Source organism: Zootoca vivipara, chromosome 2 (assembly GCF_965207765.1).
Source record: "Zootoca vivipara chromosome 2, rZooViv2.hap1.1, whole genome shotgun sequence".
NCBI classification, from domain to species: domain Eukaryota; kingdom Metazoa; phylum Chordata; class Lepidosauria; order Squamata; family Lacertidae; genus Zootoca; species Zootoca vivipara.
The window spans coordinates 121,053,842-121,065,712 of NC_142584.1; the positions used below are offsets into that span (position 1 = coordinate 121,053,842).

The following is an 11,871-nucleotide window of genomic DNA, read 5'->3' on the forward strand; positions in this document are numbered from 1 at the left end:
AGGGTAGTATATCTAGTTCTCCTGACGCACTCCCCCCCCCAATTTAATCCTCACACCAACCCTGCAAGGCAGGTTAGGCTAAGAGAAGCAGCGACTGGCCCAGTGAGCTTCCCGACTGACCGGGAATTCGAACCCCGGTCTCTCCCAGGTTCCAGTCTGGTGCTCTAACCACTGCACCACCGCTGCCTCGGCTGTTTCTGCTGCACTAAAGGATACCTTGGTGGTGGGGTTGAATTCATCGCCCTTTCTTACACAACCACCCTCTGCTCGGATTTTTGCTTGCGACTTGTGTTGGTGCAAGAAGTGCCCCAGTAAATCACAAACACCCACCCACCTCCCCCAGCCTGGAGTGGTACAGTCCAGCACGATCTGTACCACGTGGAGCCACTGGGGTCCCACGACACCCACACACCCCAAAATGTAAGCAACCCTTCATCTCCAAGCACCCAGGCTCAGCTTTAGAACCTGAGGACAAGTGTGCCTTTATCATGTGCAGAGTGCCTTTCCTCCAGCGGCTGTCTTTGGCTTGCAACGGTCCTCTCCCCGCACACCTCTCTTAACGTGACTCTTAAAAAATAGTTTGATCTGGGTTTCCCCTTGTGGGCAGCAAGGGGGGGCGGTTGTGATTCCGGACGCCTGGGTCCCCTTTTGCCTGCTAATCCCTGGGGGGTTATGGGTGGCTGGCCCAGTTGTGAGCCTGCACTAATGAATGTTTGACCAAGGGATTATTGGGGTGTTCTGGGAAGGCAGCCCAGGAGCCTCTGGGGGAGAAAGAGGATTAGCTGCTGAGCGGGTTGGGGGCCCCTGTCTGCACCCCCTGACCCAGGGAAGGAAGAGTCAGCGGACAATAGGGAGGAGACCCAGCAGCTGGGCAGACCCCTCTCATGCCTGGGAAACCGATTTCAAAGCAGGATCTTGCCCACAACCTCCCACCAGAGGTGCGCATTAAACACCAATGTGCAGAGGACTTGGGAAGTGCCTTCTGGGGAAGGCCCAAAGGACTCCCGGTATACTGCCTCTGGACGTGGAGGTTCTAGAAACCCCACAAGCGGGATCCGAACACGAGCCCCCTCCCCTCCTATGGGGTCCAGCAGCTGGGATTCATTGCAGACACAGCAGAGCCCATCCTGCCTAGTAGCCATCAACAGCCGCCTCTTCCTCCCTGAATTTGTCTCATCCTCCTCGCTTCCTCCTGTGGCAGGGAGTTCCATAGTTTAAAAGCAAGTCCTTCCTTTTCATCTGTCCCGAATCTTCATGGGATGTTTCCGAGTTCGAGTCTTACGAAAGAGAACATGTTACAGGTAGGTAGCCGTGTTGGTCTGAGTTGAAGCAAAATAAAAAAATTCCTTCAGTAGCACCTTAAAGACCAACTAAGTTTTTATTTTGGTATGAGCTTTCGTGTGCATGCACACTTCTTCAGGTACACTGGAAACAGAAGTGTCAGACCCTTATATATATATACAGAGAGTGGTGGGGGTGGGTGGGAATGGGTGATGGGCTGATGGGAGTGGTAAACCCCTTGCCATGCACAGTCTCACAAAATGATATGTGTGTCTCCTGTTTCCTTGCTTTTTCTCTTAAGCTAAAAAGCCCACCCCCCACACAAAAAAACACATTTATTCCTCTTCTTCAAAGTGGAGTCACTCCACTCCCTTGGTCATTTGGGCGATTGTTTTCTGAACACTTCCCCCAGCTCTACAATATCCTTCTGAGGATGGGGCAACCAGAACTGCGCCTTGGGCTGATTCATATTCTTTTTTTTATTCTGAATAAATTTCATCAGGTTTTATGGAGAACAATTCAAAATGTAATATCGAACGTATTTTTCCTTTTGGGGGGTGGGGGTCCCCCAAACCAATACTTTGAATATTATACAGCCTGTGAAATGTGTATTATTGTTTCCTTTTTCTCCTAACTCTTTATTTTGTGCTTTTATCCTGAATTTTTATCTTTGAGAGGTCGCTGCTGGGGTGTTGACCTGGAGTGAGCCAGGGGTGCCAACTTGAATAAAATATTGTTGGGTTGTTCTGTTGTATAAGCGACGCCCTACATAGTCCATCCCATGACGCACACTATTTGAATGGTTACCGACCCCTTAAAATATTTCCTTGGGGGGCGAGCAAAGGGACCTCAGCCTCGGAGTTGGCTGCTCTGTCTGGAGCTAGTGAAACGCGCTTGTGTCGCACAGTTTTTTGGGGGGAGGGAGGCGGGGGTCCCCAACGTTGCCTGATCTTGCGCGCGGAAATTCCTTCCGCGGAGACGCAGAGCTGCGTTGCAGAGGTCGGAAATTTTGCCCCACGCGGGCAGCCGCAGCAGGATCAGGCCAAAGGGGGGTCCCATCATCACCCGAGTAGCAGCAGCGGCAGCAAGAGCCCCCCCCTCCGAGACACCCCCGCCCCCCAGCCCGCAACTGGGATGACTCAGCCAGAGAACTGGGGGAAGGTGGGACGGGGCATTTTCACAACCTCTCCTCCCCCCTCCTCCGTCCAAAGCGATTTGATTTTGCCGGTCAGCAAAGCCCCTTCGCTGACCGGTAAAAAAGGGGGGGCTTTGCGTGGGGCGGGGATCTCCCCGACGCTTCTTTTTGCGCGCGAATCTCTCATCTGCGGAAGATTTATAATTTAGAAAAAAGGACGTTGCGCAAGAGAGCCTTGAATGAATGAATAGATCTCTCTTTCCTCCTGTGCCACTTTATTTCTTTCCTGGGGAAAAACAACAACACCTTCGTGGCAAGGCAGGAAGGAATCGCTGCTGTGGGTGGGAGATTCTTCCGCTGCTTTGCAGAGGGTTGGGCTAGATGACCCGCTGGACCTTTCCAGATTGACCGTTTCTGTGATCCTGCCCAAGGCACAAAAGCATTTGGGTGGAAACTTTTTTCCAAAAACTTTGTGTGTGTTGGGTGACGCCGGTCCCTAGGCTGAGGGAAGAACAGGTTCCTCCCCCCCCCCCGGGGGATGAGAGCCTGCCCTGGTTTTTGCCCATCGCGCTGCGATGTGGTATCTGGGAGAGGTTCCGAAGGCCACTTTCTGGGGCTCCCCCACCCCATGGGCTTGGTTCCTCATTCCCTTTGAGGCCGAGGTGGGGAGTGGGCTTCTTCCTCCCCCCCACTCCCCATATTATCTCCCCCTAAGACAACCGCTTTCTTCTGTCGCTTGAATTGAATGGATCGAGGAGGAGGGGGAGATTAGGGTTAAGGGGAGAGGGGAGAGGGGGAGGCAAGAGGGGAGGGGGATTAGCCGGGGGTCTCACTCTCTCTCTCTCTCTCCCCCCAACCCATCCCAGCCCCTATTCTCCGGCCTCTGTTTGAAGCCTCCGGCTCCTGCTACCTCCCATTGAAAGGCGCATCACCCCGGGCAACGGAATGGGGAGGGGGAGCAAAGGCGATGATGGAGAGACCAGAGGCCGCCAGGGACCCCCGCCCCACACCCACCCCCAGCTGCAACGCTGGCTGGGTGCTCCCTGACCCTCTGGGGGGTCCTCGGCCTTCCTCGCCCTCCTGCCCCCCCATAAGGCCTTTTCTTGGCATCCTTTAGCATCTCCACGGCAACAGCATCCGCCCCCCATCATTGCCACCGTGACCCCCATCGCCCTGGGTGGCTCTCCAGCCCACCCCCTTTTTTCTATCCTGCACATGGAGGGAGGGGAGGGGGCTTTCCCCCATTGAGGCGGCCGCCCCCTATTCAACCTCCTCCTCTCTCTCACCCCACCCCACCCCACATAACTTGGGCCTATTGTGGGTCCAGCTGCACAGACAGGGAGAGGGGGAGGCCGGAACGCTTCGCCCCCCAAAGGCAGGCCGATGGGGCCGGGGGAGCCGGGCAGGCGGCTGGGCCGGGCAGCGGGACCCCCGATAGGAGGAATCGAGGGCGCAGAAATGGGGCACAGAGAGGGAAGGCAGGGCTGTGGGTAGGTCCCCACCTCACCCCCCAAAATCTCGCTTCTGGGTTGCCTAGAATAACTCTTACAAACCCAGCGCGAGAAGGGGAAAGTTTAAGGGTGCCATTAGGGTGAGCTTGGGGGGCGGCTATAGGGCAGGATTCTTATCCCTGGTGGAGCCAAGCGCGGGTTGGGGGGGGGCGACGGGAATGGGGTGGGGGGGCAAAAAGGCACAATCAACAGAGGGACCCCAGAGGATGCAGAGTATCGAGGCCCACGGCATTGGGGGGAGGGAAGAGACAGAGTTGGGGGGCGCGCGCTTTCCTTTCTCAGGAGTTTCCGAGACTTGAGGGATGGCGCCAGATGGGACCGGGCGATGGGGAGGGAGGGAGGCTGGACCCCGAGCGCCATCTGGGACACCGGACCAGCCCCCCAAAGTCTGTCCTGGGGGCGAGAGGGCAGGGAGACCCCCTCCCCTGGAGTGACGCACGCAGCAGCCCCTCCGAAGCGTTAGAAAGAGATGGAAGAAGGAGACAGAGGACGAGAAAGAGAAGCGCCTGGACCGAGGGAAGGAAGGAAGGAAAAATTGGGGTGAGTGGAGCCGGGGGGGGGCTATTGCATTTCAGGGTGCAGGGGGGGACAGAGAGAGAGAGACCACCCCGTTCCTCTGGCGGGAATCTGATTTCTAACGGGATTAAATTTCGAATGGTTGTAGCCCGCCCTGGGAGTTGCCGGCGAAGGGCGGGTGTTAAATTTAATGATTAGCGATATTTTAAAACAATTTATAGCTGGTTCATTAACTAACTAATAATAATTAAACTAACGATTAGAGGATCAATTAATGATGGGTAATGAATTGAAAAAGTGGCCTTATTGGAACTCCCGGTATTATTATTAAAAAAAAAAAGCCCTGTTCATAATTAATGAACGATTAATCAATCAATTAATTGATTGATAATTAAATGAAACGTGGCCTTATTAGAACTCCCGGTGTTTTAAAAATTTAATAGCTACCTCATAACTAATAATTAATGAACGATTAATCAATCAATTAATGATTCGTTTATTGATAATTAAATGAAAAGTGACCTTATTAGAACTCCCTGGTTTTTCTGTCTAGCGCCGTGTCTCTAAATAAATAGCACCGCTCCTTCTTTCTGGCGCTAATGGCGAGGAAGCAGCGATCTCGAGGCTGCCTAGATCGGGGGGGGGCTAGGAACCCCTTTTGCAATATGCCCCCCTCCCCATTCTGCAACCCCCACCCCGATAAAGGCGGCCTCTTATTGCATCGGAGGGGCGGGAAGGGGAAATAGAGGGGGCATCTAAAGCCCCTCTCCAGCCGTGCCAAATGTCCCAATGAGGTTTTTTATGAGGGGGGGTTGAGTTCCCTAAAATTGATTGTGAAGTTGGGGGACCCCCCCACCGCCTTCCATGACCATTAAAAGAGTTTTCACCCGATGAAGTCATAGAGTCGGAAAGGGTTCCGAGGGTCATCCAGCCCACCCCGCTGCCATGTAAAGTGTGTAGGAGGGAGACGGGGAAGGAGGGACCCCCCCTCAAAACAGCTCCCACCAGGGAGAGGATTTCTGATTTTACCAATACCTGGGGAGAAATGAGGTTGGGATGCTTTGCATTCTAGAAAAACCCATATATATTTTTTTGCAAAGGGGGGTGGGGGTGGGGCAGACTATGAGGGGGCGCTTCTCCTCCCCACACTTTCCCTTTTGACAAATTCTTTGGAGAAAGGAAGTTTATTCATTGGCTGAACCGGTCTTTCATTTCCAGCAGATTCTCCCTCCTGGTTTGATCGATCTTCCAGGCAATGTCGGGCCAATCGGGTGCGGGGAGTGCTTGGCGCCCCCTATCCCCGCCGCGTGGAGGAACCCCAGGCCGCAGGGAAAGTGTGACACCCCCTCAGCAAAAGTAGGACCCCCCAGCGCTAGATCGGGGGCGGCACTCAGGCCGCGCCCATCCCTGGCATTGCTCCTCAGTAGCTGAGACTCAGAGAGGTAGACTGCCCATGAACGGAGAGGCTCCACCGGACTCACGCACCTCTCTTGGGGGGGCGGGGGCGGGGTTGCACACCACCACAACTAGGAGTAGAAAGATCCAGAGTCTTACGACAGCGGTGGCTCTCATCATCCCTGCCTCCTGTGGCAGAGAGTTCCAGAGTTCCACTCTGGACCACGGGATTCTTTTATCCGTCCTGAATCTTTCAGCGTTCAGGATTCCGTGATTCTAGATCCGCCAAGTGACCCTGGGGACCAGTCGCCGCCTCCTTGCAGAGCTGCTGTGCGGAGGGAACGAAGAGGTGGGAAGAGGAAGAACTTTCTGAGGGTAAGACCCGCTTCATTAAGGTGGTGATGGTCTCTCCTTCCTTGGAGGCTTTTAAGCAGAGTTTAAATTTAGTTTAGTTTAAATTCCTGTATTGCAGGGGGTTGGACTAGATGACCCCCGGGAGTCCTCTCCAACTCTACAGTTCTATTTCCCCCAGAATTCTATGTGAACCACCTTGAGCAAAATGTTGGGATATACAAACGGATAAATATATAGCCCCTTCCTCCCTGCCCGGGCAGATTGAATTAATGGGATTTCCCATTTGGGAGGGAGGTCAAAGTTCAGCCTTTGTGGATGTGATTCCTGAGACCGAAACCCCTTTGTTCTCACGCTCTGTTCCTATAGTTCTATGTAATCTCCTTCCCATGTAGAAATACCCTGCTTTTCCAGATTAAAAACTTCCTTGTTTTATCTGGTTACAGGTAGGTAGCCGTGTTGGTCTGAGTCGAAGCAAAATAAAAAAATTCCTTCAGTCGCACCTTAAAGACCAACTAAGTTTATATTTTGGTATGAGCTTTCGTGTGCATGCACACTTCTTCAGATACACTGAAGAAGAAGTGTGTATCTGAAGAAGTGTGCATGCACACGAAAGCTCATACCAAAATATAAACTTAGTTGGTCTTTAAGGTGCTACTGAAGGAATTTTTTTTATTTTGCTTGTTTTATCTGGTTATCCAGTTTATATCCCTCCCTTCCTCCTACGAAGCCCAGGGTGGCAAACAGCAAGGGCTGCATGGAATAATGGAACAATAGAATCGTAGAGTTGGAAGGGACCCTGCGGGTCATCTAGCCCAACCCCCTGCAATGCAGGAATCTCAACTAAAGCTTCCAGGACAGATCTGGGCAACCTTCCCTCGGCCACAGGTTGGGGACTGACTCTCCTTTTCAGCAGAGGGTGGGGGGCACCTGCTGTGAATTATTCAGCTGTGATTCCTGCCCTGCAGGGGGGTTGGGCTAGATGACCCTTGGTGTGCCCCCAACTCCACCATTATTTTTATTCTGCGATGTTCCTCCATGCTCCAGCAAAGGACAACTGCCAGCCCTCTGCCCTCTGCCCTTCACCCTCCCTGGCTAGTAATTTGTGCCAGGGATGTATGGCAAGAAAGGGTGCCAGGGTCTCTCGTCCGGTGATGAGACTCCCATAGAGCATGTGCAAAAGTCATGAAGGCTGTGCCCTCGTTCTCGCCACTAGGCTGGCTTGTCTCAGGGATGATGTGTGCGGTGAGGGCTGCATTGGCGAGACAACCCCCACCTCCCAGACGCTGACCAAACTGCGGAAGGCAGCGGAAGACAGGAGTGCCTGGCGTGCTCTGGTCCATGGGGTCACGAAGAGTCGGACACGACTAAACGACTAAACAACAACAACAGATATTGTTAACATTTTCCAGCATGTAACTCTGCGTCTAAAGGGAAATAATGAGAAGAGACAATAGAAGAAGAAAGGAAGAAAAAGATGTAAGAGAAGAAGAAAAGAGGGGGAGAGAGAGAGAGAGAAAGAAAAGAAAGGAAATAGAATAGCAGAATTATAGGAAATAATAAATTATTATGATGTATTAGTAGTAGCAGTAATGATGATGATGATAAATTACAACATTATGCTGTATATGGATAGCCATCTGCTGCCATTATATCCTAATTTTAAACCCACTCACCACCTGAGAAAGGCTGGCCTCTCTCCCAGGGGTCCTTCCTCTTTGACGCAACTTCTTCTCCCTCTGCATCTTTTTATCCCAAACAGAGAATAAGTCTTCAGAAAACAAAACATACCTACCTATATGCTGGGCTTTGGACTAGAGGACCCCTGGCGTTCCCTTCCAGCTCTACTATTCTGGGGTTCTATGACTCTATGATATAAAATGAAGAGAAGCTTCTCCAAAATTAAAGATCCCAAAAGAACAAAAAGGGGGTGGGCGGAGTGGGGGTGGGGGGTGGGGAGAGCATCTGCTTCTCTGCCACATATGCATATAACAATTATTCAAAAGACTTACATTGTCCAGAATAGCTCCTAGCTGTCATTAATAGCCAGCTTTTCCTATCTTGCTATAGATGGAGCTTCCCCAAATTTCCCTCCCAGGCATCCGGAATTCATCTTTAAGTCCAATAGAGCTCTTCATATAGTATTTAAAGTAATTTTCCCTCAGTTCCTTGAGCTCAGTTTCTCCCCAGTGTTTCTCTCTTGGATGTGGGTCGGGGGGGGGGCATATGGAGGAGACCCCCCGCCATGTGCACGAGATAGGCCAAACCAATATGTCCCTTTTCCAAATGGCACCCCCAGCATGGCCTTTGCCTTGTCCGCAGCTGCAGCACCATCCGGGACAGTGAAGGTCAGCTCAGAGGCAGAACCAGAGAATCCCGGAATCGTATAATTGGGAGAGGCCCCTAGCGGTCATCTAGTCCATCCCCCCAAAATAATCCCTAACAGTTGGTGACATAAAAGGAAATGGGTTGAGACAGAAGAAATTTGCTGTCATGACCACTGACAAATCCCCCTGCTTCTGCCCCAAAAAACCTGCAGGAGAAGCACAGATGTGAACTGGATTATTTATTTCCTATTATTATTATTATTATTATTATTATTATTATTATTATTATTATCAATGCAAGTCTATTTAATCCAGGTATTTATGCATTGCTGAATAGTCATAATATTCTAAATTTTAAAAAGGGGATTGCAGAGCTGTCGATTTGCTTTGCAAGGGACCCCAAGAGTCATCTAGCCCAACCCTCTGCAATGCAGGAATCTCAGAGCAAATAAGTTTGCAAAGTTCCCCAGAGGTCATCCATCCCAGCCCCCAGCCCCCCCCCGCTCAATGCAAGATGCAGTCACAGCGCCCCCAATGGCTCCTGTCTGTCCTGCAGCCCCTTCCTTTAAATGCCTCCAGAAAAAGGGGAGCCTCCCCCCTCCTTTCCTCTCCCAGGACCTCCCCCCGCCCTTCCCCTCTGCCGCCCCGTCCGAGACTCCAGCTCCCCCCGCCCCGCTCCTGAGCCCTGGGCCGTGATTGTCCAAACGCAATTCTTGTCTCTCCGCCTGAGAGTTGAGTCTGGACATCGCGAGCCGGAGGTTTGATGCCAACAAGCTGCAAAGGTCATGGGAGGACAGAATCGCAGAGCTGGAGGGGACACCGCAAGGGCATCCAGCCCAACCCACTGAGTCGCGCGGGTCTCAGAGGCAGAGAATGCCGGTTTTGCAAGCGGAAGGTCGCGGGGGGAGGGAGGGGGGACAGCGTTGCTGGTCTGGAGACTGTCCTTTCGTTGGATTAACAGTTTTCATTGGATTTTGAATAAATGTGCAAGCAACAGTTACCTCTCTTGGTTTAGTTGTGTTATTATTTTACTGAGTGGAATGTGCAAAACGATATTTCCGAAAATGTTAAAAGGATGACAAAAACAAACAAACAAGCAATCTCTCTCTCTCTTTATTTTTTTCTCTCTCTCGGGAGGGGGGGCACTAGCTATGAACCGCTCAGAGGGGCTGGAGAAACCCGGTCTGATAGGAGGAGAACAAATAATAAAATTATCATTAGTGCGAGTATGATTCTTGCGGGACCCAAGCAGCGATGGCCCCCAAAATTTAGGGGACGTGTCCGAAATCGTGTTTAGCCCCGCGCGTCAAACTTGTTTTGGGGGCCCCGAGAGCTGAAGTTCAAGATGGGGAGCCACGGGCGGTCTCTGAACATGCACAGAGTTCTTTCCCCGCAGGACTGAGAAGCCCCCACCAGCCAGACCCACCCAGCGGGGAGAGGGAGGCGAAGTCCTAAAAACGACTAGCTTATTTCCCTTTTCAAAAATGCCGTCCTAAATAGGGGTTTGCTTTCCCCAGGCCCAACTCTGCACCCCCCTGAGCAGAGAAGGGGGCTGGGACCTTTGGGGAGGGGTGGGATAGCGGCTGCTTGAGGAGCGGGACCCCTCCCCCGTCCCCTATAATCCTTGCCCAGGCCTCTTTCAGTGGGGACAATGGGGCCGGCAGAGCCTGGGTGGTCTCCCTTGGCCCCTTTCAAACTAGCTGTCAGTGTTGGCCAAAGACGCCCTGCCAAGCCTGTCAGGCCCTCCCCTCTCTGGGGCTGCCGCTTCCTTCCCCACAGATCTTTCTCTGGGGTAGGGGGGGGGGAGAGCGTCCTTTTCATGGCCGCCTGTCTGTCTTCCTCCCCACAACCCGCCACTTTGCGCTCTTTCTGGAAGCGATGGTTTGCCGCAGGCGGTTTCTGTTCTTGCCGCAGAATAAGGCGCACGAAAATGGGCAAGCTTCAGGGCGCCACGGGTCTCTTCTTCAGCCAAAGAGAGAGAGGGTTTCTCATCAGACGGAGGCCGGCCCATGCTTGCACCACGCACCCACCACAGAATTATGGGAACCGTAGTTCATGAAGGGCACTGGACATTGCCGCTCTCTATGGGGAACTACAGTTCCTAGGATTCCTGGGGAGAAGCATTCGAACAAAACGCTGCGGGGCTTGAGTTCAGATTGACCAGGCCAAATATCCCCAAGCTCCGGCTGCCGTTTAACCAAGGCGCAGCCTCAGTTGTTGCTGGACTACAACTCCCGACAACCGGAACCAGCGATGATGGGAATTGTAGTCTGTGATCACAGAGGGCAATCAAGAGCCAGGACTGGGAAGAAGCCCATAAACACAGCTCATGCCTCCCCTCCCAGAAACCAGTTTAGGCAGGAACTCCCACCAAACTGGGACCCTCCAGCTGTTATCCGGTTCCATCAGAATGAGAGATGCACACAAATCTGCGAGCTTTCGGGTGCCACAAGTCTCTTCTTTAGCCGAAAGGAAGGAACAAGAGGATTTCGCATCAGACAGAAGCCCTGTGCTTGCCATGCATCTCAAGAAGATTTCTGACACTCTTATTTGGGGGGGGGTGTTGCCAAGGTAACCACCCCCGGCCCAGTTTAACCTTCCCATATTTGCCTCCCCTGGTAGCCTGCCTCTCCCCCACCACATCCTCTGCAACAGTGCTGCTCTCAGGCCTGGGAGACCAGGGTTCAAATCTTCCCATGAAGTTCGCTGAGTGTGTGACCCCTTAGGGCAGCGGCTGCCGCTCAGCCCAGCCTACCTGACAGGGTTGTTGTGACAATAACAATGGGGATGCGGGGAGTACCGTGGATTCCTAGAATTGTAGGGTTGGGAAGGGACGCCTGAGGGTCATCCAGTCCAGCCCTCTTCAAGGATCCCTGACAGGCAGCCGTCCAAACCTGGGTCTTTTGGGCGGCTGCTAAAAACGTTTGCATTCAGGCAAGGATAAAATTACAAAAAAACAACAACAACAACCCCAAACCCCCACAGAATACATGATCAAAATAAAAACAGGAACAACCCAATAACCCCCCCCCCCACGTAAGTCTTAATCTGTTTTTGGTCGACTGATATTTCAAATTTTCAGAAGTGCAAGTTGTCACTGTTGATTAACTTCATTGATAATATTATTAACCTTGCTGATAATCAATTTTCTTCTTTTTTGTGTCTGATCTGACGCTGTGCAAGATTGTAATTACGTACTTTTTATTTTCCAATAAAGAATACGTGCTTTAAAATTGATAATCTTACGGACTTTTCCTGTAAACCGCTTTGAGGTTTTCAGCAGTCAAGAGGTTTATGAGTTTTCCTAAATAAATCGCAAGCACAGAAGTAATAACGATGTCCAGGCGGAGATCTT

At 52.0% G+C, this 11,871-nt stretch overlaps 2 protein-coding genes across 2 annotated transcripts in view; both read right to left on the reverse strand.

Moving 5' to 3' along the window:
• Positions 1 to 11,871, reverse strand: part of LOC118081372 (class II histocompatibility antigen, M alpha chain) — a 129,661-nt gene that overhangs the window by 94,633 nt on the left and 23,157 nt on the right. The window lies entirely within an intron of this gene.
• The window catches only part of RXRB (retinoid X receptor beta), a 371,934-nt gene that overhangs the window by 34,517 nt on the left and 325,546 nt on the right, over positions 1 to 11,871 (reverse strand). The gene's annotated exons all lie outside the window — the stretch shown is intronic.